We start from the raw sequence: 23,678 nt of genomic DNA on the forward strand, positions 1-23,678 counted from the left end.
GCTGAGGAAGGCAAAACTCGAGGCAACATCATACCACGCTCAGCCTCGTAGCTAGCCCTACGAGGACAGGAGAGGGCTCTCTCCGGGTCTATCTCGGCGAAAGGTTTTTCAAAGGGGCTGAGATGACCAATAAGGAATACTGATCTTAGGCTATATATTAAATGCAAAGGTTTAAAAGTTATTTTTTGGGATTTTTGTTGAATCAAAGGAAAAATCAATTTCGGGTGCGGGGATGAGACACAGTTTCTGCAGAGGTCTGATTGGAGCAAGGTAGGAAATTGTTTTTATGCTTTTAAAGTGATGAGGTGAATAGATCAGACATGTGAGGAGCTAAGGAGAGCAAGCAAACTCAAGGGTTCTCCTTAAACTGATGAAAACATGGAAAATTAAACAAATTTAAAGGCAGAGCATAGCAAATTTATGGATTCTACCTTAACACTTCATTTGTTCAATTGCAGAAGATGAGAGAGGGAAAATGATACACATAACAAACTTACAAGTACTGAAAGAAGCACACCATCAAGACATAAAGCCACAAGAATTCCAAATAGTGCTGCAAATCCCTGGTCTTCCCTTTGCCAAAATGCTGAAGTAAAATGTACAATAAAGTCTCAAAGCCTCTTCCCAAAGAGTCCAACCATGAAAATGACTAAGAAAATACATAATATAGGCAAGATAACACATTCCCTTGCCTCTAGGGGTCGAGCTCATCATCCTAGGAGCTGTTTCAACCAATTCTAAACAAAGCACTATAATCTAGGCAGTCAAAACAACTTGCCTCTATAAGCTAGGAAACCAATTCATTCATTAAATTTTTACTATTTTATGAATGAATCATCTAGAATAAGTAAATAAGTGTCAAGAACATAAAGTTCCATTAATTACATCAAGGAGGGTGAAAAATCCCATCACAAGTCAAAACTGGTCAAGACTGGCTGAATTCCTGAGCTGGAAGGTGGAAACTGTACAAAAATCCTGATGCGTAGCGCGCCTGAGCCCTACGCATAGCGCGCCTTTCCACCTGCTTTTGGGGCACTTCCCGACATCCAAATTAATCTCAGGTTGGCTTGTTGGAAAGCCCTAGATGTCTACTTTCCAACCCAAGTCGAATTTTCCAATTTGGTGTCCATTTGCCCCACCAAAAGTGCATTCTCCCATGACTGCTACTTGTGTGTCCAAAAAGGGGCAGTGAGGTCATTTTTTGCATGTTTTTTGACCTTTTGGGGACCCAAACCTTGATGAAATGCCTTGGCAGTGGCTGAGCAGGTGTATTTCATCATGAAAAATCCAAAAATGCAAACCTTTCGTGATTTGGACCTCCCAATTTTAAGGGTAGCGCGCGGCGCGCTACGCGTTGAGCCAAAAAACCTGTTTTGCAAGCCAAAAATTTCAAAATTGACAAAATTTCTTCCAAATTCCTTGAAATTTGGGCTGGGAGTCCCCAATCAAGTACTATGCTCAGCCAAAGAGGCTTCGGCCAAAACCCGAAGACGATCAAGCTCCTTTTGTCCTTTTTGCTTTTTGACCGTTTTCTTCAATTTTGCCTTAAGACTCCTAATTCGCGCCTTGCAAACTAGGTTTCGGGCCTTGTAATGCATAGCCATGTGTTTTAATAATGCATTGTCTCTATTGGCCTTTTTTAGCCGCTCTTCCAAGTAGATGTTGACCCTCTCGAGATTAGCCTCTCGATCCTCATTTACCTGTTGCTCTAGAGAAGTAAACTCAATTTCCCTATGTTGGGCAGCGTGGCGATTCTCACGGATGTTCTGTAGCTCTATGATCGCGTGCTGGTCCTCAAGCTGCTTATTCCGCTGCTCTAGATACCTGATATTTGACTTTGCCATCTCCAGCTAGATTTGCAAGGCTTGAATGTCCGTTTCTTGCTCTTTGATAATCCTGATATATTGGGCCTCCTCTGATTTTGAAGCTGTCTCATCATCGTGAATGATAACAAATCCCGATGGCTCACCTGAAAACCTCTCCTCATGCTTGGGATTCTTGCCCTTATCCTGTACCTGTGGTGAAGAAGAAAGCGAGACCCTTTCCACATGATGTGGAGATAATATTCGCTTTGCTGCTGCGAACAAAGGTCTAGTGCCTCTCTGATATGTAATGAAAATAGGCCTGGTCTCATGATGCTCAAAACACTGCATAGCAAGAGGAAAAGCATGCAATTCTCTAAGGTTGATTGGTTCTTCCCTGACATGTTTGCCACTTTTTTGAGGCCTCCGGGATTCCTGTTCTCTCAAGGGAGAATCACTTTCGGTCTCTGCCTCATATTCAGATGAGTGACCAGATGACATGACTGCTGATATACAAACTGCCTTGAATGAAACTGTGGTGTGCAATTGAATGTGAACTGCTTTTTTGCTCTAACAATGCTGTGACCAAGGGGACACAAATGCACAAGGGAATATTAGGAAAGGGGAAACATTAGGGAATTAGGGAATTTGGAAATAAAAACAAGGGATTTAGAGAAGGGAAATGAAAATCTTGGATTTTAGGGTTTTGGGATGTTAGGTAAGGATAATGTGTTTTGGTAATAGAGGTGAGGGACTAGGATTTGAGGGATTATAGTGTAGGATGAAGGAGGGAATTAATGGGGAAAAATAAGGGTGAATTTGGGAATGGGAAACAAAGGGAAATGGGGAAATAATGACAACCTTGGTTACACTCTGTTTTTGAAACCCTACAACACTTTTTTTGCATTCAAACCCTACAGCCATTTCATTGATAAAGGAGGGCTTTCCACTTGGATTTCTAAGGTGAACATATCATGAACCCATTACATTTATCTTTCAAAAGCCAAGCACAAGTGGTGGATGTGAGCCTACCTGCAATTTTGTGTGGAGAGGAGGCGTTTGAGTGTGTTTCAGGCAAAGTTCTGGGCATAAACTCCAATGCGTAGCGCGCCTCACCCAACGTGCCGCGCACTCCTGATGCACCTCACCCATGTAAAATTGCACTGAGAATTGTTGCCTGATGCGTAGGGCGCCACTGGTGCGTAGCGCGCCCAACCTGATGCGTAGCGCACACCCAGCTACGTAGTTCATTTTGCAGGAGACGTTTGGAGGCCTTCCGGGTGTCAAAATCGGGCGCAGGATAGCCCGTTGGAAAGGTATTTGAGTCTACTTTCTAAAAAATCTAGAATTTTTCAATTTGGAGTTTATTTGCCATGTAAAAAATCAAATCTCCCAAGACTGGTCAAAATGTGCCAAATGAGGCTGCCTCAAGGAAGAGTGTTGTTGTAGTCAACTTTTGAATGCCTTCCTCAACTCCAAATTGAGCTCATGATACTCATTGGAAAGATATTTGTGTCTAGGTATCATTTAACTCATCAAAAAAGTCATTTGGTCAACCAAGCTAGGAGAAAACCTGATTTTCCCAAGGTCACTTCAGAGGTGCATCAATTCTCCCGAGGCGATTGTATTTTTGACATTTCTCTAAAACCATGACACCTGTGTAAAAAGTGAGGGAGGTTTTTCTTGTTTGGCATTTTTTGGAAAAAAACCTCTCTCATTTTTCAAAAATTCATCTTTTATTTCTATGAAACATCTTTTGAGTGAAACTTATCCTAATGTGTGGAACAAGGGATTTTGTTGAAATGAAGCGAAATGAAGGGGATAAGGGGCTTCTAAATTCTTGGGGAAATTTTTGGAAGTAGGGAGGGATGTTAGAAAGTATGGGAAAGTGGAATCGTAGAGATCGAGTGAGGGGAAGGGGTCCAAAAGGGAAAAACACAGGCCCAACCTAGAAAATTGCCAAGTTGTAGCAAGAAACTAGGGTTTGTAGAAAAATGAGGAATTTGGGGAATCTCAGTGATGGGAAGTGTTTGATAAGGTACATGAAAGATAAGGGAAGGTGTATGAACATCAGGATACAAGTTTTGCTAATGATTTGACCATCCAAGAGAAATTAGCTTTCAAAACCCTAGGAGAGGGAAATGACCTTGCCTAGGGGCAACTGAAGCATGAACAAGGTGTAAAATGACTCATTAGACACTGACATGATAATGAAAACCCTATGAATGATGATAGACTCAGCAGAATGATGACATGGACCGACATTTCGAAAATTTTGAAAAGAGTGAAAGCAAACCCTAGACCTAATGCCTAGTGACCAAATTTTGCTTGAAGACTCACTGAAATGACAAAATTTGACCTTGACACTTTGAGACCACTTTGTAAGAGCATATTTGATCACTGGAGGAAGGCTGGAAAGACTGAAACTAACAGTTTATAGTCTCGCGCCTCCTTTCAGGTGCCTAGAGCACTAAGACTGTGCTACTTTCATTTAGTCACATGGCTGTACCACCAATGTATGGCTTCAAGTGACTGCCATTCACCTTTCCTGGGAAGTGTTCTCCATTTAACTTTACCAACTGTACTGCTCCTCCATCGGTAATCTCCTTAACAACATAAGGCCCTAACCAGTGCATCTTGAATTTTCCAGGGAATTTATCAAACTTACTATCATACAACAAAACCATATCATTTACCTCAAATGTACACAGCTTGATGTGTCTATCATGCCATGCCTTTTCATGCTGCTTTTGGAACTATTGGTGAAACCTAGCCAAAAATCTTTCTTCTTCGAGCTCATCCAACTGCGTGAGCCTCTCTTCCAGGGCTCCGTGATCCATCATACCTATGAGCGTTGTTATGTGCAGATTAGGCATGATGTATTCCATAGGCATTATGGCTTCCACACCATAGACAAGCCTAAAAGGGGTTTGTACTATCATCTTTTTTCATGTTGTTCGATAAGCCCACAATATTGCAGGTATGCTTAGGTCCCAATCACTTCATTGAGAATTACAAACCTTGGTCAGCGCGGTTTCAAGAAATTTGTTGAACGCCTCCACTATCCTATTAGCCTGTGGGTGATAATGTGTGCTCTTCTAGTGATATACCTAAAATTATTCCGTTAGTGCACTGATCATCTCATTCAGGAAGTGTGTACCACGATCACTCATCAAGATCCTTGGAAATCCAAATTGCGTCAATACATGCTCAAATAGGAACTTTGTGGTGTTATAGCTCCAAATCCCACTCTTATGGTTTGTGATGCTGCACTTATGGCCTAGGGCAACCCCTCCTTCCAGACCTGGTCCAAAAATTTAAAAAACAGTGTTTTATTCCCTGTACGCGACTTTGCCCTGTGTTAAACGCGTGTACACGCGGGTCTGTCATACCCAACCCGCGTGTATCTATTAAAACACTTAAAAAAATATAATTTCCTCTTTTTCGGGCGGTGATCGCGGGTTTACCTGCTGGATCACCTGTTAGTGCCCGTGGCCCAACTGTTCCCAACCAACTCCTAACTAAAAAACTACTTTGGAGAGGGTATAAAAAGACATCAAAGGGAAGGCCAAGGGGAGAGAGAAAGGAGAGCAAGATTATTATGCTGAGATTTTTCCCTTAGACCAGGTCTGAAGTCCTTGGTGCATCCTGCACTTCCCCCATTTTGCATAGGAAACCCTTGTTTCCATGTGTATTGGTGATCATTCATCCTTGACATCATCATTGAGTAAGACTTGGAAGGAGCTCTTGTTGAAGGCTGGAGGCTGGAACGAATCCGGGAGGAAGCTTGCTTGGAGCCTGCTGAAGGTGTTCAGGTGATATCTTTCCGATATATGTACTTTATTTGCCTTTATATATAAAGAAACACGTCTTTGTTCCCGAATAATCTTTCTTTATGCTTATGAGATTCTTGTGTTGAATTCTTATGAAAGTAGTTACTTAAAGATTATTTATAACTAACTTTATAGCATAAAGATGATTTATACATAAACTTCTATACATGTACTGTTGTGTTCTTTGATTTGTTTGTCTGGCAGGTCAGAGAAAGAAGAAGGGAACTCCAAGAAGGGTTTGCACCCTAACGGTCTTCTCGGACGTAGGACCTTAGGTATGTACCCTAAACATTAGAATTTGCTTAAAAGTAAAAAAGATGGCTGTGTGTGTGTGTTTCTTTGTATAAGCAATTTTCAGTCTGGTAGAGTCTCAGCCCAAAGGACTCTAGGGGTACTTTCCCTTCAACCAGAATTGGCGACTCCACTAGGGACAACACTCTTGTTGTTCCTAGTTTGGGTAGTCCTCAAGCCAATCAAGGCTCAGTCCCTCTGTTTGTTGGTTCTGACTGTCTGATATTTTCTTGAACTCCAAGCTTTTACAGTTTTTCAGTTTGTGTTTTTTATTTTTCTTGAAACACTTCATATACGCACTTTTTCTGGATTACAGAAGCGTATATACGCAAGTTGCACTAAGTAAACCCGCGTATACGCAGGTTTCCTTAGTTACAGTGGCGTGTACACGCATTCTGCAAATAATTGCAGGCGCGTATATCACATAATTTTCAAGATTTATAATTTTTCTTTTGGCTGAATGTCTGTCTGGTGGTTTGGGTCAGTTTAAAGCAGTCAATTCCCAGTGACAGTTCTCTGTTTAACAGGGGGCATCTTGTTTCGAACTCTCTCTAGTTATAAGGAGTGCTAGTCTTGTTTTTCGTTGATTGCAAGCGTCATTGATTTTTGACACACAAGGTTTCTGTTTAAGAATCTTGATTGCTCTGTTTCGGCAGAGTGGGAAGATTGTCTTAAAATCTTTGTGTCCATTTTGTTTTTATGACATTTGTGTTTGCTTAACGAAATCATTTTTATGACCATTTGCTCCTTCGTTTCGGGAAAGTTGTTTGTTACCATTTCCTTGAAACTTGTCTTTTGATTTCTTGGACTTTCAGTGCTGCTTTTGATTGTCAAAAGCGACTTCGAACACATTTTATTTTTGTTGAGTTCTCATCATTTCATTGGTGTCAATTCACAAAAGTGTTTGGTTGCTTGTTTATCAATCATTGGTGTCAGTATTTTTGAGAGTTTTTCCTTTGAAAAAGACTTTTTGGTTTGATTGAAAGAAAATCTTTTGAAAGTTTTTGAGTTTCGCTTTCTTAAACTTGCTTCTCATCTGATTTCCTTTTTTGCGAAGTGAAAGTGCTTTGTTTTTTATCTTAAAACTTGTTTTTATTGTTTGGACGAAATGATTAGTAACAAATCATCTTCTATCTAAGCATTTCAGTGGCAAGACAAAATTTGGTAAAGCAGCAACTTTCCTTCTTTGTTTTTAGAGTAGTCTTTGAATCGTGCATCCACATTTAGTTCTTGCATTAGGGAAAGATTTGCATCTCTTTTTAGGCATATTTAGTTTTGTTAGTTTTTGTGAGTGTGGAGTCTGAAAAGAAAAAGGGAATTTTTTTTTTGTTTATATTACAAGTACCTTCTGAACCTCATAGAAATTGCTATTCATCGAAAACAAAAGTGCATGTGCATGTAGCTAGGTTTTATTAATTTCTTTTGCGTCCATAAAACACCACAAGTTTCACCTCCATTACCTTTGACTTAAAGAACAGCCTAATAAAATCAAGCGCTTAATTAAAATCCACTAGAACTTTTTGTTTTAGTTATTACACCAACAAGTTTAGGATTTTAGGGCCTTGGATTAGGCGAGTGGAGAGTTAACTCTCCAAGGCCACACAAAACGTCAAACATAAGAGTCTGATTAAAGAGAGTAAATCCAATAGCGTTAGGGAGACCAGGAAGACTCCGGATCTGGGAGTTAAGCACGAGGGTCTGTGAAGACAGGGAAGAGAGATACCCCCTCTCCTACTTGTCCGAACTTACCTCACGACTGTTCCGCCTGGCTTCTGCGACGAGTTGGTACCCATAGTTGCCTCTCCTAGGGATCTGCATAGGTGGCTGCGGAGGGGAATCCCGTGGCACCTAAGGTCGACGTTGTATCACTCTCGACAGTACTTCCGGAGGGCACCCTTGCGAAGCTTGGGGGCTTGCACCGGCGCAGACTGTTGTTAGGAGGTCAGCGTAACTTCCTCTGATACCTTCGCTGATAGGACTGGGCCCTCATCATCCCAGACTATCCTCGGAAGGCCCTTTGATTCACTTTCTCGTATTTTGGTGTCCGGTCTCAATCACCCGGAGCGGAAATACTTGAAAGTTGTTTGACTGGCTGTATCTTTAGGAACTTTTTAGTGTGTGCTCTGTGCTCCTAGTTGGCCTAGCTTTTAATTTTTTGAGTCTTTAGATAAGATCATAACAAAAAATTCAAAGTGGCTGACCGGTCTCCAAGACGGTCTCGAAGACTTCGTGGTCTCTCGCCACCTAGTTTAGAGCCTTCTCCTAGAAGGCGCAGAGGGAATACTACCGGTGGGGTCCGTCCCACGCCGGCTGACGCATCGGGGATTGATCCTCCTCTCGGGGATATTAGCGGCCAAGCAAGGCCTGGTACTTTTGAACAAGAGAGGGACGCTCCAGTCTTTTCTCAAGTTCGCTTTCAAGCGGAGGATAACGTAGAGGTAGAAGAACTTTCAGAATCATTAGTGATTCCAAATTCTCCACTACCATCTAGTTACCCAGACGTATTGCAATACGTTGGGCCTCCATTATATAGACCAGCGAGTCCAGGTTACGCTACGCGCTTACCATTTATGATCACTACTGGAAGCATGGCTTCCACGAGTGCTGCGACTATGCAAACCCCAACATCGGTGCAAGGGGGAGGAACCATTTCCATCCCCTCCGCTTCCTTGTTTGGATCGTTTGCTAGCACATCTTTGGTTGGGTCTACCTCCATTCCGTCCACGAGTGGAAATGCCCAAACTAATGCTTTTAGTACTGGTTCCTTCCTTTTTGGCACCCAATCACAGGGTATTCCGTCAGTTCCATTCAATGCCGCTACGTCCATGATGGGCGCATCGGCTTCATTTCAGGGTTTTCCTTTTGGAAATGGTCATATTCCACATTCCAACCCAACGGTAGGATCCATGCCTTTTTCTTCAATAGGACAAAGCAGCAATCCTTTCCAAGGTTGGAATAACCCTGGGGCTAGTAACGCAGGAACTGCGAATCCATTCATCGGTCAACAAGGAAGTAGGCCGTATTCCACGGTTAGCATGTTTCAAAGTATTCCTCCCCTCGCTTCGGCTTGGAACCCATATCAGGGGTTATCGACTCCTTACAATTCTATAGGAGGAAACTTTGCAAGCTATGGAGCTTATACGGCAGGAGTTGGTCAAACTCCGAATTTTGCTGGACCACAAGGCTTGCCCTTTGGTTCAGCTGGTTCTACTGGTCACTTGGGGCAGCCTGGTGCCTCTCAAATCCCAGGACAATCTTTTCAGAACTTGGGGAGTTCTGCCCAGTCTGGGTGGAATCCCCTAGGTCCTCCTAGGCTTCCATTTCTGGCAACGTTAAACTTGCCAGATCTCACTAAGCTAACGAACGACCCTATCAGATACAATCCAGCCTGGCCTCCGGTCCCAACCAAACTCCCTTCGGACATCCTAAAATTCGAAGGGAAGAGTGGTGAAGATCCGGGCGATCATGTAACCACATTCCATTTGTGGTGCTCATCTAACTCCCTCATCGAAGATTCGGTTAGGTTGAGACTTTTTCAGCGCACCTTGACTGGTAATGCGGCTAAATGGTACATAGAGTTGCCAGGGGGCAGCTTTACATCGTTCGCAGACTTAGCTAATATCTTCTTGAATCACTTTCAGTTGCCTGTCCGCTATGATGCCGGAACTGAACTTCTGGCTACCTTTCGTCAGGATAAGGCAACCCACATTTCTGATCACATACAGGAATGGAGACGGAGAAAAAGGCTCATTAAAGCCGAAATCCCTCCGGAGTACCGTCTAGAGTGGTTTTTGAAGTCTTTGCAACCTGAGATCTCCAAGGATGTCTCCATGTCTGGGGTCTATTCTGAGGAGCAAGCCATTTTCAGGGCCCAGCAGTTAGAACTGATCTACTCTCAGTCTGGGATCCTCCAAAAGTACTTGCCAGATGCTCCTGGATCTAAGGTTGATTTAGCTAAGCCAAAGCCAGGTCCGCATGCGGATGGTATCGTGGGGTCTGTAGACTCGACTACAGTGAACTTGTTGAATCAATTGCAGCAGTTGTCATTACAAACTGCTCCTAACAACCAAGTCACAATGTCTAATTCTCCTGCTTCCCAAAATTCTTCCATTAACGCCGTCCAATCCGATAACCCCAAAGGAAATCAAAATTCCAATGGGAAAAAGAAAGGACGTGGTAAAAAGAAGAACTCGGATGGGAAGCCCGATGCAAGTAAATCCGGCAACAACGCTGGTGGTGGTAAGGGTGAGTCGAGAAAGAAAGTCAAGTTTCCTTGCAAGTTATGCAGTGGGGACCATCTAACTCATCTTTGCCCTAGAATCGAAGACGCTCAGCGCTTGTTAGCACAGCAAGGGACTTCTAGTTCGCAAGCTGTGTTGACTAACCCGTTTCCCCAAGGGCAGCAGCTTCTTGCTGGCGCGAATTCGAATCCTGGGACCTCCTCAGGGGGCAACCAGGAAGGGGAAAAAGCATCAAATGTTTTTATGATGGGTTCAAACGTTAACGTGACTACTCGGTCACGTGATTATGGTGAAGCCGAAACATCTAAGGATAAAACGGTTCCCGGAAGTAATGACCTTCATATTGAGCGACCTCCTGTTGAGACTGTACCTAGGATACCGAAAGGTTCCGCCAAACGCGCGACAATTAACCCCAATGCTAGAGCTGCTCAAAATTACTCCATTGTGGAGGATTTAGCTCAAAGCCCATGTGCTATGTCCGCTTTGGAAGTTCTCCAGTCGTGTCCGTCTCAGAGAAGTGCTTTACTCTCCGCCATTGGAGCAGTCGATCCAGCTAACTCTCTAGTGCTCTCTTTTGACATGTCAAGTGTCAAAAAGAGACTCCCTCATCATATGGCTTTTCAGGTAAAGTCAACATACCGGAAAATCAATATTTTTCGCACCGTTATAGATGAAGGAGCTTCCACATGCGTCATGTCCATGTCTTGTTGGAAGGCTATTGGTTCACCTTCGGTTGTTCCTTCACCAACCGTCTTAACTGCATTTGATGGCCATTCTCACAAGCCGCATGGGATTATCCCGACCTTTCCTATATGTGTTGGAGGGAAGGTCGTTAATATCGAAGTTGAAGTCGTAGATGCTAACCTAGACTACAATCTCCTATTAGGAAGGAACTGGGTGTACGAGATGGAAGCCGTTGTTTCGACTCTGTTTCGTGTCATTTGCTTTCCTCATGAGGGGAAAATCGTTAAGGTTGATCAATTGGACTATGCTCCAATCGATCCTCAAGCAAAATCCGACTCTACTGTTCCTTTGGTGGATAACCCTCGCCCGCCGACTGAGAATTTAGGAGTAGGGATGTATTCCTCATTGATGGGTACGTTTGATCTTCCCTCTCCTTTTGCAAGAATTAATGCTATTTCATCATCCAAGGAATCTTCTCGAGAGGAGTTCTTCCGAACTCATCATTTTTCCGACCCTTGGACCTTGCCTTCACCTACGACCACATTAGTTGAAGGGCAAGTTAATGGAATGGCGTTTCCTATATCTGCAGCTGAGCTTAGATATCAGGCTATCGTAGACTCTGCAGATAACCATTCTACTCCCTTTTTCGAAGAGGAGCTAGATGGTCATGTGGCCCCCGCTTGGAGCTTTGATTCTAACTCTGCCTTGGACTGCTTAGATTCGGTTCTACCTTCTGAAGAAGCAATCCTCGAAATTATGATGGGTATAGATCGACCTTGGGAAGACTTACACCATCGCTCATATTTTCTTCCTCCATTGCAGGAAGTAGAATCTAGATTCTCCGAGCTCGTTGGTAGTGATGTTTGTACGGTATCGAACCCTTTGGCTCCAACACACACACGTGCTGAAGGTAATATGTCGGTAATCTCAAAAACGATACCTATAAACATCTCTAAAAATCCTAACATCATCGAGAATATCTTCATCGGAAGTGAGTGTTCCCCTGAAGAAATTCAAATTTACACCGACCTATTCAAGGAATATCGTGATGTATTTGCTTGGTCTTATGAGGAAATGCCCGACATTGATCCTTCTATAGTCCAACATGAGATCAAGACGTACGAAAACGCAAAACCGATTCGTCAAAGGCTTCGGCCGGTTAACCCTAGGAAAGCAGCGGCTATCAAAGCTGAGGTTGAGAAGCTGCTAAGGGCAAGTTTTATATACCCTGTTCCTCTTACGGATTGGGTTTCGAATCCAGTCCCTGTGGACAAAAAGCAAGGAACAATCCGCGTATGCATCGATTTTAGGGACTTAAACAAGGCTTGTCCAAAAGACAATTACCCCACACCATTTATTGATCAAATTATTGACGAGTGTGCGGGTAATGCGATTTTCTCCTTTATGGATGGTTTCTCAGGTTATAATCAAATCTCTATTCGTCCTGAGGATCAGCATAAGACTGCCTTCATATGTCCCTGGGGTACCTTTGCATATCGAAAGATGCCCTTCGGTCTTAAAAATGCTGGAGCCACCTTTCAGCGGGCCATGTCTTACGCTTTCCACGACATCAAACATATCATCGAGGCATACTTAGATGATCTCGCTGCTCGTTCTCGAAAGAGAACTGATCATCCTAGTCATCTTCGATTAGTCTTTGAGCGATGTCATTTTTACAAAATCCGGTTGAATCCTAATAAGTGCGTTTTCGCGGTTACATCAGGTCGGTTGTTAGGGTTTATAGTTTCCAATGAAGGGATTCGGGTTGATCCCTTCAAGGTTGAGGCAATAGTTCAGTTGCCTCCCCCGTCTTCAATTCGTCAACTTCAAAGTCTTCAAGGGAAGGCCAATTTCTTAAGAAGGTTTATAGCAAACTATGCCGAGATCACTAAAGGGTTCATGCGTTTGCTACGGAAAGGAGTTCCATTCCTGTGGGACGACTTTGCGCAGCGGTCGTTTGATGCTTTGAAAAAGGCATTAGTCTCTGCCCCGCTTTTGAGTCCACCGGATTACGGTAGAGACTTCCTTTTATATCTCGCTGCAGCAGAATCTACCATTGGTATGGTTCTAGTTCAGGAAGACGATGCTCTTGTCGAGCACGTGATTTATTATTTGAGCCGAGGCTTGATAGGCCCTGAACTCCGCTATTCTCCCGTTGAGAAGTTGGCCTTGGCAGCAGTCCATGCTGTCCAGAGGCTCCGTCATTACATTTTGCTACGCAAAACTTTTGTCTTAGCGGCGGTCAATCCATTCCAATTTGTCCTCAGTAGGCGAGTGATTGGGGGCAAATATAATAGATGGATAGTCATTTTACAAGAATTCGACCTCGAATTCTTGTCCGCCAAGTCTAAGAAATCTATGGTCTTCGCGGAGCTAATTTCTGAGCTTCCTTGTGGAGAGGATGTTGTTTATGAGGAAAGTTTACCCGACGAACATATATTCCTCATCTCTTCACAAGACCCTTGGTATGGAGATATCATTGTTTATCTCCAGACTTCGAAGTTTCCCTCTACTTCCTCCAAGGATGAACGTCGCAAGTTACGTCACCTGGCTAAAAACTATGTTATCATTGGTGACACTTTATACCGTCGAGGGGTTGATTCAATTCTTCGACGTTGTTTAACCTTAGAGGAAGCAGAGTCTGTTCTTAATGATTGCCACAGTGGAGCTTGTGGTGGTCATCTATCCGGGCTTGCTACAGCCCAGCGCATCTTACGTGCCGGCTACTTTTGGCCTTCACTCTTTAAGGACTGTGTGGAAGCGGTAAAACGCTGTCACCCGTGTCAAATTTTTACTCGCAAGATGCGCGCGCATCCAGCTCCCCTTTTTCCCGTTGTCACCGTCGGTCCCTTTACTAAGTGGGGTATTGATTTTACGACTTGTAATCCGCCTTCAACGGCAAATCACAAGTACATTATCGTGGCTGTAGACTACTTCACGAAGTGGGCTGAAGCCATGCCTACTTATAAGAACGACAGTGACACGGCAGCTTTGTTTCTTTTCAATCAAGTTATCTCAAGGTTCGGTATCCCAAGAGAGATTGTCACTGACCATGGCAGTCATTTCCAAAATCAGCTAATGTCCGAATTGGCTTTTAAATTAGGCTTCCGTCAAGAGCATTCGTCTCCTTACTATCCTCAGGCCAATGGACAGGTCGAGGCGGTCAATAAAACTCTTAAGACGATACTCCAACGGACAATCGATAAAAATCGGTCCAATTGGCACATTATGTTGTATCCGGCTCTTTGGGCATACCGAACCTCCGTTAAAACGGCTACTGGTTTTACTCCTTTTCAGTTAGTTTACGGGGTGGAATCTATCTTTCCGGTCGAATGTGAAATTCCATCTCTGAAATTGGCTGTCGAGCTTCTTCCTGAGACTTCGAGTCTCGAGGAGCGCCTAGTTCATCTGGAACATCTCGATGAGCAGCGTCGAGATGCCGCCACGACGAATGAGGCCCATAAGAAAAGGGTCAAAACTCAGTATGATAAGTCTGTCAGACCTCGTGTTTTTTCTGAAGGTGACCTTGTCTTGGTCTATGACCAAGATAAGGACGCCTTGGGGGCAGGCAAATTCAAGCCTATGTGGTACGGTCCTTTCATTATCAAACGAGTCTTAGAAAAAGGATCGTATGAGTTAATTGATTTCGAAGGAAACAAGCTGGCGGAGCCCCGAAATGGGCTCTATTTAAAGAAGTATTTTGCTTAGTTTTACCAGGCAATGGCTTCTTTGTATTTTATGTATATTTGTACATATCTTATCGAGCGTTTTCTGATATCAGCACTTTTGGTCTGCTTTGGCAGGTGTTGATGGATGATTTGGTTTATTTTGGATTCGCCGATGGTGCTAGTCGGCACACTCGGAATCTTGCTTCCGCAGCTTGGGTACTTTATTACCCAACTGGTCAGTTGATGACATCGAGAGGCGTGTGTATCGGTCCTGCTTCAAACAATATGGCCGAGTATACAGCTGTTATCAATTTATTATCCGAGGCAATCTCTTACGGGATCGACTCGTTGGTAGTGTATCTTGATTCTCAATTGATAGTGTCTCAGTTAAATAACATTTATCGGGTTAGAGATCCATCATTATATCGCCAATATTTAAGGGTGAGGTTGTTGCAAAGATCATTTATTTACATTAATTATTTGCACATTCCAAGATCTCAAAATTGGTTAGCTGATTCTATCGCTAATCAAGCATTAGACTGGCATATCAATCATTCATCATCATAAAATCATGCATCAAAAAGTCAAACTGTATATATATATATATCACAAAGCGTCTCGAGTGTACATATGTGTGTCCAAAAATATACAAAATTGGGACTCAAATGCCCATAATCATGTCAGGCATATCTAATGCCTCGGCTCTGGATGAGCAGCTAAATAACTAACTATAGCATTGGCCACGCGCCGAAAAACGCGAACCCAGTCACGTGGCATCCCAACCACATGACGCTGCATATCTGGAGGAAGGTCCTCTATCTCGGCCATCGGTACTTGATAGCTCAATCTCGCCAAGTGTCGCTGGACGTTGGCGAGGGTCCTTTCCGCATCCGCAGCCGCCTCTTCGGCTCCTCGGCCACGCCGTCCGTGCCGTGGGAATCCATCTGGTCGCACAGGCCCAATGTCTGGAACATGATCATCATATCAGTCATTTGAATCTCATCAAAAAAAATATATTTTTCAAAGTTCATCATTATGCTTGAAAAATCCTAAAAATCATAAAATCATAAAAATCAAAAAATCTTACCGATCTCGCCCCATGCTGCATCTGGTGGCAGCACTAGGTCAGGATCTCCTCGGAAATCCAGTCCAGCATAGGGGTAGTCGTCTATGGCGATGATCTGTTGCTCCCACCAAGCAAAAAAGTCGTCGTCGAATGCATTCCTGGGCACTTCCCCACCCCCCAGACGTTTCATCAAGTCAGCCCACCGGCCCATACGTGGATCACGTGGACTACTGATGGGAACTGCTACCCTGGGGCGGAGTGCAGGAACCTTCTCGAAGAAAAATGTGCATAAAATGGTTCCGTACCCAAAGTTCTTGGTCTGTCCCTTCCTGATAGAAGCAAGCTGCTCCTTCATGTTGGCAAGTAGGGGAGTACACCAGTCAAACACCGTGGTGAGACAGTCCACTGCTACGCTCATGTTTACTCGTGATGCCTGATGTAGCGAGGATGACCCGTTCACTCGAGCTATGGTGAACAGGATTATCCGCAGTGACAAACTCGCCACGTGTGGGATCGAGATCTGACTCCCGACCTTCCGATGACCTGGGCAGTAAAGTTGTACATAGTCGTCTACGCTGAGACTATTCCGGGTCCTGCCCCGGGAGTGGACTACCTCTCCCCTTCGGGAAAGGCCCGTAATGAAATATATATCTTCCACTTCTATCCTGAGTGGCATTTGATCAATCATAAAAGCTTCTTCCTCGACATCCCAATAATCAATAAGTCTCTCGAGCAGACGCACATTTGCTTTCATATTCGGCAACTTAAAGAATTTTAACAATCCGCACCCCCGTAAGGCATCTAATGCCTCATCATTCTCCATAACTTCATTATCTACAGCTGAGTGCTCTCTTTCACGCCATGTGAGAGTCATCCTGGAAGAAAAAATCAATTTCATCCATTAGTTTTTCGTATAAAAATTTTTCGCTGCGCACACGCGGTTTACCCTATACACAGTCGCGTGTAGGGCCGTCGTATACGCGATTTATATACATCCAACCCGCGTGTACGCTGCAGAGCAATTTTTTGCAAAAATCTAACGGTGAAACATTAATTAAACTTCCTAAAAACTATCACAATTGATTGCAAGACAAGTTTAGTGCTTACCTGGAAGTTTTCGGCAAGTTTGAACGGTTGAATAAGTCACGGGGAAAGTTTGCTCCTTTTGCTCCACAATTTGCTCTCCAAGTCAAACGGTGAAAATGGTAAGTCCAAAATTTCTTTTTATAAGTTTGAAAATGCAAAATTTTTTCAAAATTTTATTTTGTTTGGTTTCATGTCACTTTTAACTTGGGAGCTTGGAATGTCGAGATTGAGTTGTTTTTCAGGACATTTTGGACATTTTTCGACGGTTCGAGACGGTTCCATGACTGCTGACCCGTCATGGCAGGTATCGTGTTCTCACTGGCATATAGGTTAGGGACACCATTTTTCCGTTGCATTATGCATTCTAGCCTCCATTTGACCGATACATCTGCCGTAGGGTCGACCCCATCATGTTATGGTTCGCAAGCCATTTTCACTCGCCGATTCTTTAAATCATGACATGATGGTAGAGCCATCCTTTTACATGGGCATCCTAGTTAGCACCTCACTGACATTTGTTGCCCATGCTGCTTCGTTTTGAGTAGGCTCGGGAGTCCTCTGTAGTTCCGCCATGACTTATGCGTTGAAGACTCATTCTTTCTTGCTTCTTCGCTTCGTTCTGGCCTTGTACCCTAGAGGCTCCTATGTGTGTTGAGTTGTACTTCTGCATTGCATGTTGACCATTTGCACCTTTTGGCCTATAGCCGGCTTCACTTGGACTCGTGTTTAAGCCCACTTTTGACCATGACGACTGCAAAAATCAACCTTGCATACCCTTGACCTCTGCAGCTTGGCGTACCCAGATCCGTGGAAGGAACATACCTCTGAGTGTCACTGACCAGTTTTTCACCTCCCTGCATTGAGCATAGGAACGTTCCTTTCCCAGGAACTAGAGCATCTGTTTCACCGACACTCGTTCTTTCCACTGTACCATAGCATTCTTTTATTCTTTTTCCGGCTTATCAGAAAAAGACAAAAAAATTAAATATTCCAAAAAGAGCGGGAACAGGGACATTATTTCCATTTATGGTTGGCAGCTAGAGTCAGTCGTGTCGCCCTTGAACAAAGCACTCAAAACAAAGTCTCCTCCGCATGGGTGGGATTTAGTTTGACTTAGGTAAGCCATAACCTTGTTATCGAGTCAGTTCTCCCCCGATTGGTTATCTCTTCCAATCATATGGAGGGTTCGTTCGTGCCTCCTGCATGACGAACTTATACAGATTCATTATATGCTGCCACATAGTCACATTGAGTCGTGCTTTTGTTCAAGGGAAGTTAGCCTGAGTCGGCCTTTCTGCGGTGTCTCTTGACTCATTTTTCAGTCGGCCATCCCTGGTTGTCAGTGTCATGTCTATCATCACATCAGTTATATTGGTCCTTCACTCGTGCCGGTTTGAGAAGGTCCCCATTGACTTCTTGCTGGCGGGTCTTGTCCTTATCGACGACGACACATTGCTCTGAGGGCAGACCTAGAGACCGCACCCTGGCCCTATTTTCATTATTGATAGGTCACCTTGTGCTCAGCATCGATCAGTATCATGGGTCTTTGACTGAGTGGTTTCCCTTGTGTTCGACATCAGCATACATTATCACACATTGGGATTCGTGCAGTACCTTGGTTTCCATTTGACCCTATTGGTGGATACCTCGCCTCTGTGTCAGCTTTCATTATTGGTTGGTTCAGAGGGTTTCTGCCGTGCGCTAGCCACATCTTGTGTACGCCGGAAACGTACTTCGGTTGGGTTACTACATCTTTTTCGTCCGATTCCTTCCACATTATTGGCCTACGGGTTACACTCGCGCTAGATTGATGGAGGATGCCTTAATGCCTTCCTTCTAGCGGATCTTTCCCTATCGACTCCGACTCATTGCTCTGGGGCAAAGATCTAGAGTCCATTTGGCAGTACCTTGGGGTTTGCAGTCATTAGTGGCAGATTCCTCGCTATCGACAGTGGGAAACCATCATTGTCTCCTGATTGATAGATTCTTACAGGTGTTCGACTTCAGCTCATCTATTCACACTTGTTAGATTGTACTGGGTACCTTGACGCTCATTATCATTATCGGTGAGTAGTCTCGCGTTTGTTAACGGTATACATCAATGACCGGTAATCAAACGATTTCTCACATGGTCGACTTCAGATCATTTATTCCCATGGTGTAGAAATGTACCACGGCGGTCGGTGAAGACCTCAGGTTGTATCAGCATTCATTGGTTCACTTGACAGTTGCTCCTGTTGCTGCTAGTTGATACCATTCCACCTTATATGTTGCAGTCAGTCATGGCGACATTCTATATGCTGGCACCTGAGTTTGCAGTGTAGTACCATCCTATTCCATCACGTTCAGTTGGTACCTTATGGGATCAGTCTTTGATTTCAGTGATCCGTTGCATCTTTTCAGCATCATTGACAGTTTTATATGTGATATTCAGACATGTACTTACTCATTATGGTCAGATGATCCATTATGTATTTTACAGTCATTTATACTTGTATACTTAGTGGATCCGCTTGTACTTGATATGCGGACATGCTTTACTTTTCCTGAGCATGGGTATGCCCGCCTCAGACAGTGTTTCTTTCTGATCTCCTTTCGGTGGCTTGGCAGGCTGAATTCTGGTGAAGTCCTCCTCGGTTTTTCGGCAGAGTTCCTTTCCTTGTACTTACTTAATGTATTTCGGCCATCATGTTCCCCTTCTGACCTCATACATTAGGGGGCATCTGTTATAGCTCCAAATCTCACTCTTATGGTTTGTGATGCTGCACTTATGGCCTAGGGCAACCCCTCCTTCCAGACCTGGTCCAAAAATTTAAAAAACAGTGTTTTATTCCCTGTACGCGACTTTGCCCTGTGTTAAACGCGTGTACACGCGGGTCTGTCATACCCAACCCGCGTGTATCTATTAAAACACTTAAAAAAATATAATTTCCTCTTTTTCGGGCGGTGATCGCGGGTTTACCTGCTGGATCACCTGTTAGTGCCCGTGGCCCAACTGTTCCCAACCAACTCCTAACTAAAAAACTACTTTGGAGAGGGTATAAAAAGACATCAAAGGGAAGGCCAAGGGGAGAGAGAAAGGAGAGCAAGATTATTATGCTGAGATTTTTCCCTTAGACCAGGTCTGAAGTCCTTGGTGCATCCTGCACTTCCCCCATTTTGCATAGGAAACCCTTGTTTCCATGTGTATTGGTGATCATTCATCCTTGACATCATCATTGAGTAAGACTTGGAAGGAGCTCTTGTTGAAGGCTGGAGGCTGGAACGAATCCGGGAGGAAGCTTGCTTGGAGCCTGTTGAAGGTGTTCAGGTGATATCTGTCCGATATATGTACTTTATTTGCCTTTATATATAAAGAAACACGTCTTTGTTCCCGAATAATCTTTCTTTATGCTTATGAGATTCTTGTGTTGAATTCTTATGAAAGTAGTTACTTAAAGATTATTTATAACTAACTTTATAGCATAAAGATGATTTATACATAAACTTCTATACATGTACTGTTGTGTTCTTTGATTTGTTTGTCTGGCAGGTCAGAGAAAGAAGAAGGGAACTCCAAGAAGGGTTTGCACCCTAACGGTCTTCTCGGACGTAGGACCTTAGGTATGTACCCTAAACATTAGAATTTGCTTAAAAGTAAAAAAGATGGCTGTGTGTGTGTGTTTCTTTGTATAAGCAATTTTCAGTCTGGTAGAGTCTCAGCCCAAAGGACTCTAGGGGTACTTTCCCTTCAACCATGTGGCCGTCGCTCCTGTGCAATCCTTCACCAACTGTGCTTCTTCCCAACGAGTCAAATACTTTGTCACAGTGATAATGTACCTTGCCCCTATCTTCCCTTATGGCTGAATGGGTCCTACAAAAGCTATTGCCCACTTCTCGAAAGGTTGCAATGTCATTTGTGGATCCAAAAGCATTTCATTCCTCCGTGATGGTCTACCTGTTCTTTGACATACATCACATGCCTTGCAATATACTTTTGAATCCTGATGAAGGGTTGGCCACCACAACCCGGCACATAGAATCTTTTGTGCAGTTGCTCTCCCTGCATAATGTCCTCCCACGGCGCCCCCATGAAAGTCCACGAGGATGTTGCTTCCTTAAAACTTAGGTACATACCATCGCAATATCTCATCAATCCCCACCTTGTATATATGCCCAACAATGACAGATAAATCTGTTGTGCGCACCACTAATTCCTTCTTTTGCTGGACAGAGTATTCTTCCGGTGCAGTTCCTGTTGTTAGGAATTGTATTATATCCTCAAAATGACCATCTGCGATGCATACAACAAAGTTGAATGTCAGGTAATCCTTCCTCCAAGTTAGTAGGTTCCTCCCAAGTTTCGATGCATGATAAACGGTCTAGTCCCACATTTAATCATCCAGGTTTCACAACAACTTCAAAATCATACTCTTGGAACAATAATAGCCATCTGCAGATTCACCCCCCCAACACAGCCTTATTGATCAGGTATTTCAGCGTGGAGTGATCCGTATACATTTTAAAATGGCCTCCTAGCAAGTAGTGCAGATCACTCTTCCCATCGTACTTGTCTTTCAGTTGCATCTTAGGCTTCCCAATCATCAAAGCTTCCCTTGTGCGTACCCCACCATCTTGCGAGCGTAACACGTAGTCCTTGGTCCAAGGCCCGAAAGCACTGCTTTTCTAGTAACTCCCTTTCAAATGCATCCAAAAATATATCTACCTCATTCAGCCCATCATAAGTAGGCAGAGTTCTTACCTCTTACAAGACACAGCACAACGACCGGGTCATCATGTTGCAATTCAGCATAGTTACTTCATGTAATTGATTCTGCTAGCATTCTATTTCTTCGTTAGAATCCGAAGTGCAGGAACTCTCACAATCCCATGTAATCCATCCATCCATGGTGGGATTCACCCAATCTTGGTCTCACGCTATTATCTTATAGATGCAGTCCAGATCATCATCACTCTCATAATCATAGACTGGTTCTGTATAGTGCGATCCTTCAGCAGGATCCAAGGGTATTATTATGCGCAGCGAATTTTTCTTCAGATTTATTACACCATTCATATTAGTAGCCCAGTCAATTCCCAGGAGCGTAGGGTAGGGATTTTTGTCATCTACTCTGTATTACTTCAAAATATTTCAGTGTGCTCGCTCCCTCAATATCCACAGTCACCCCCTGTAGCCACCCCATGGGTATGATATTCTGTTTATTCGCCATCCTTAGCTGAATCAGAGACCATTGCAGCGTAGGTCTCCCCATTCGCTCCCAAGTCTGCTTTGGTAGGACATTTGCATCTGACCCCAAGTTCAAAATGACCTAATCCATTTCATACTCCCCTATTTGTGCGGTCAATCTCATCTCCCGTCCCGTCCTTGTTTTATGCTTGCCAATCTTTCGTACCACATGTGGCTCACCTAGGGCAGTTCCAGTGCATCTACTGATGAGTTCTTGTAGCCCTTTTACAACCTTACTGTTGCACAGTAACTTCATACAGGTTTCCAGGAAAGTTGTGAGCATAGAATGGTCCATCTCCAGCTCAGGCTTATCTTTGCTTCCTGAGGTAGAGGCCTCAGCGAAGCTCTTCTTAGCTTCCATGAAGGCTTCAAGAGCGTGCTCCAAATCGAACTCAGCCTCTTTCACTGGGGCTTTGCGAACCTAGGTATTGTCTTCTGGTTGTTTCCCCTTGTCATCTCCTGTCGTGATTCCACTCCTGAGCACTATATTTACATTCGGATCTTCCTCACGCGGCATAGACCTCATTATCTGCAGGTTTTGAGTCAGGGGGAAGTAGTAGTGCCCCTTTGTCACGTATCCTAGCTATTAGCGTAGGACAATATTTTGTTTCATGATCAAACAACGTGCAGTACTTGCATGACAGACGCATTGGATTAGTGCAATCGCAGGCATAGTGTCCTGGTCCTTTGCAATTGTAGCAAATTAATTGTCCTCGACCTCTACCAGGTCCTCCTCTGCCTCGGCCTCGTCCGCGTCCCTGAAATCTTGTCTGCACCATCCATGCATTCTGGTCAATCAGATGCATTTTGGCCTGAACTCTGTAGGCGAGAGTTCTATTCATCATCATTTCATAGCTCCTGCAAGTACACTCATCATGCCCTACTGACCTACAAAATTTGTAGAACAACTGTTGCAGTGCTTGCACATACTTCTGTAGCAAGTGACAATTATCTGTGGCATGTTTTCTTGCTACATGATAGATAGCGCACCATAATGCAGGCCCCGCGCTAAGTCCTGCTTGAGCCTCTGGCCTTAAAGGCATTGGTCCTCCTCCTGCAATGTAGGTTGCAAAGACCAGGCAATGGTCTTTGTCATGATCTTGACTCTTGCATTTCAATCACCATACCTCCTCGCGTATCTCTGGCCGAACCATCCTGTCCTGCTTCAAACCTTGGATCTCAAGGCACATATTTTTCAGCTGCGCATGGATCTGTTGGACTCCTAGATTAGGATCGTGCATTAGAGTCTCATGTAGTCTCATTGAAATCTCCAAGGCCTCTACCTGAGTTGTTATCTTCTGCTACGACAATGCACTCCTTAAGTGTGGTAGTAGTGAAGCCACAAACCATTCGCGATGTTGTCCATCTATCAAATTCATGTTGGCTTCACAGATTGTACATTTCAGCCTCTGATCTAGTTCCCAAGGCATCTCACTTGGTTGCATCGCGATCTATTTGAATCCCACAATCAACTACGCCTAAGATTTAGGCCTTCCAGATTCCCTATTTAGTGTTGCTTGGATTTCTGCTGCTCCAGCATTCGGGTTATCATTAGATTACTTAGTATACCAGGTTAGCACGCAATCTTGTAGGGTGCTAACCAGTGTCACTTTCTTTATATGATCATCCGTAACACCTTGAGCTTCCCATACAGCCTTTGCAACGAACCAGAATTGGTTCGCATCCTTGTTTCCCAAGCCTCTGAACAAAGGAAACTTCACTGTGTTTGCCATACTGAATCGTGGTGGAGGCAGAGGTCGTACAGGCGAAGTTGGAGGTG

Source organism: Pinus tabuliformis, chromosome J (assembly GCF_031772625.1).
Source record: "Pinus tabuliformis cultivar Carrire ecotype Pingquan chromosome J, CPIR1, whole genome shotgun sequence".
NCBI lineage: Eukaryota > Viridiplantae > Streptophyta > Pinopsida > Pinales > Pinaceae > Pinus > Pinus tabuliformis.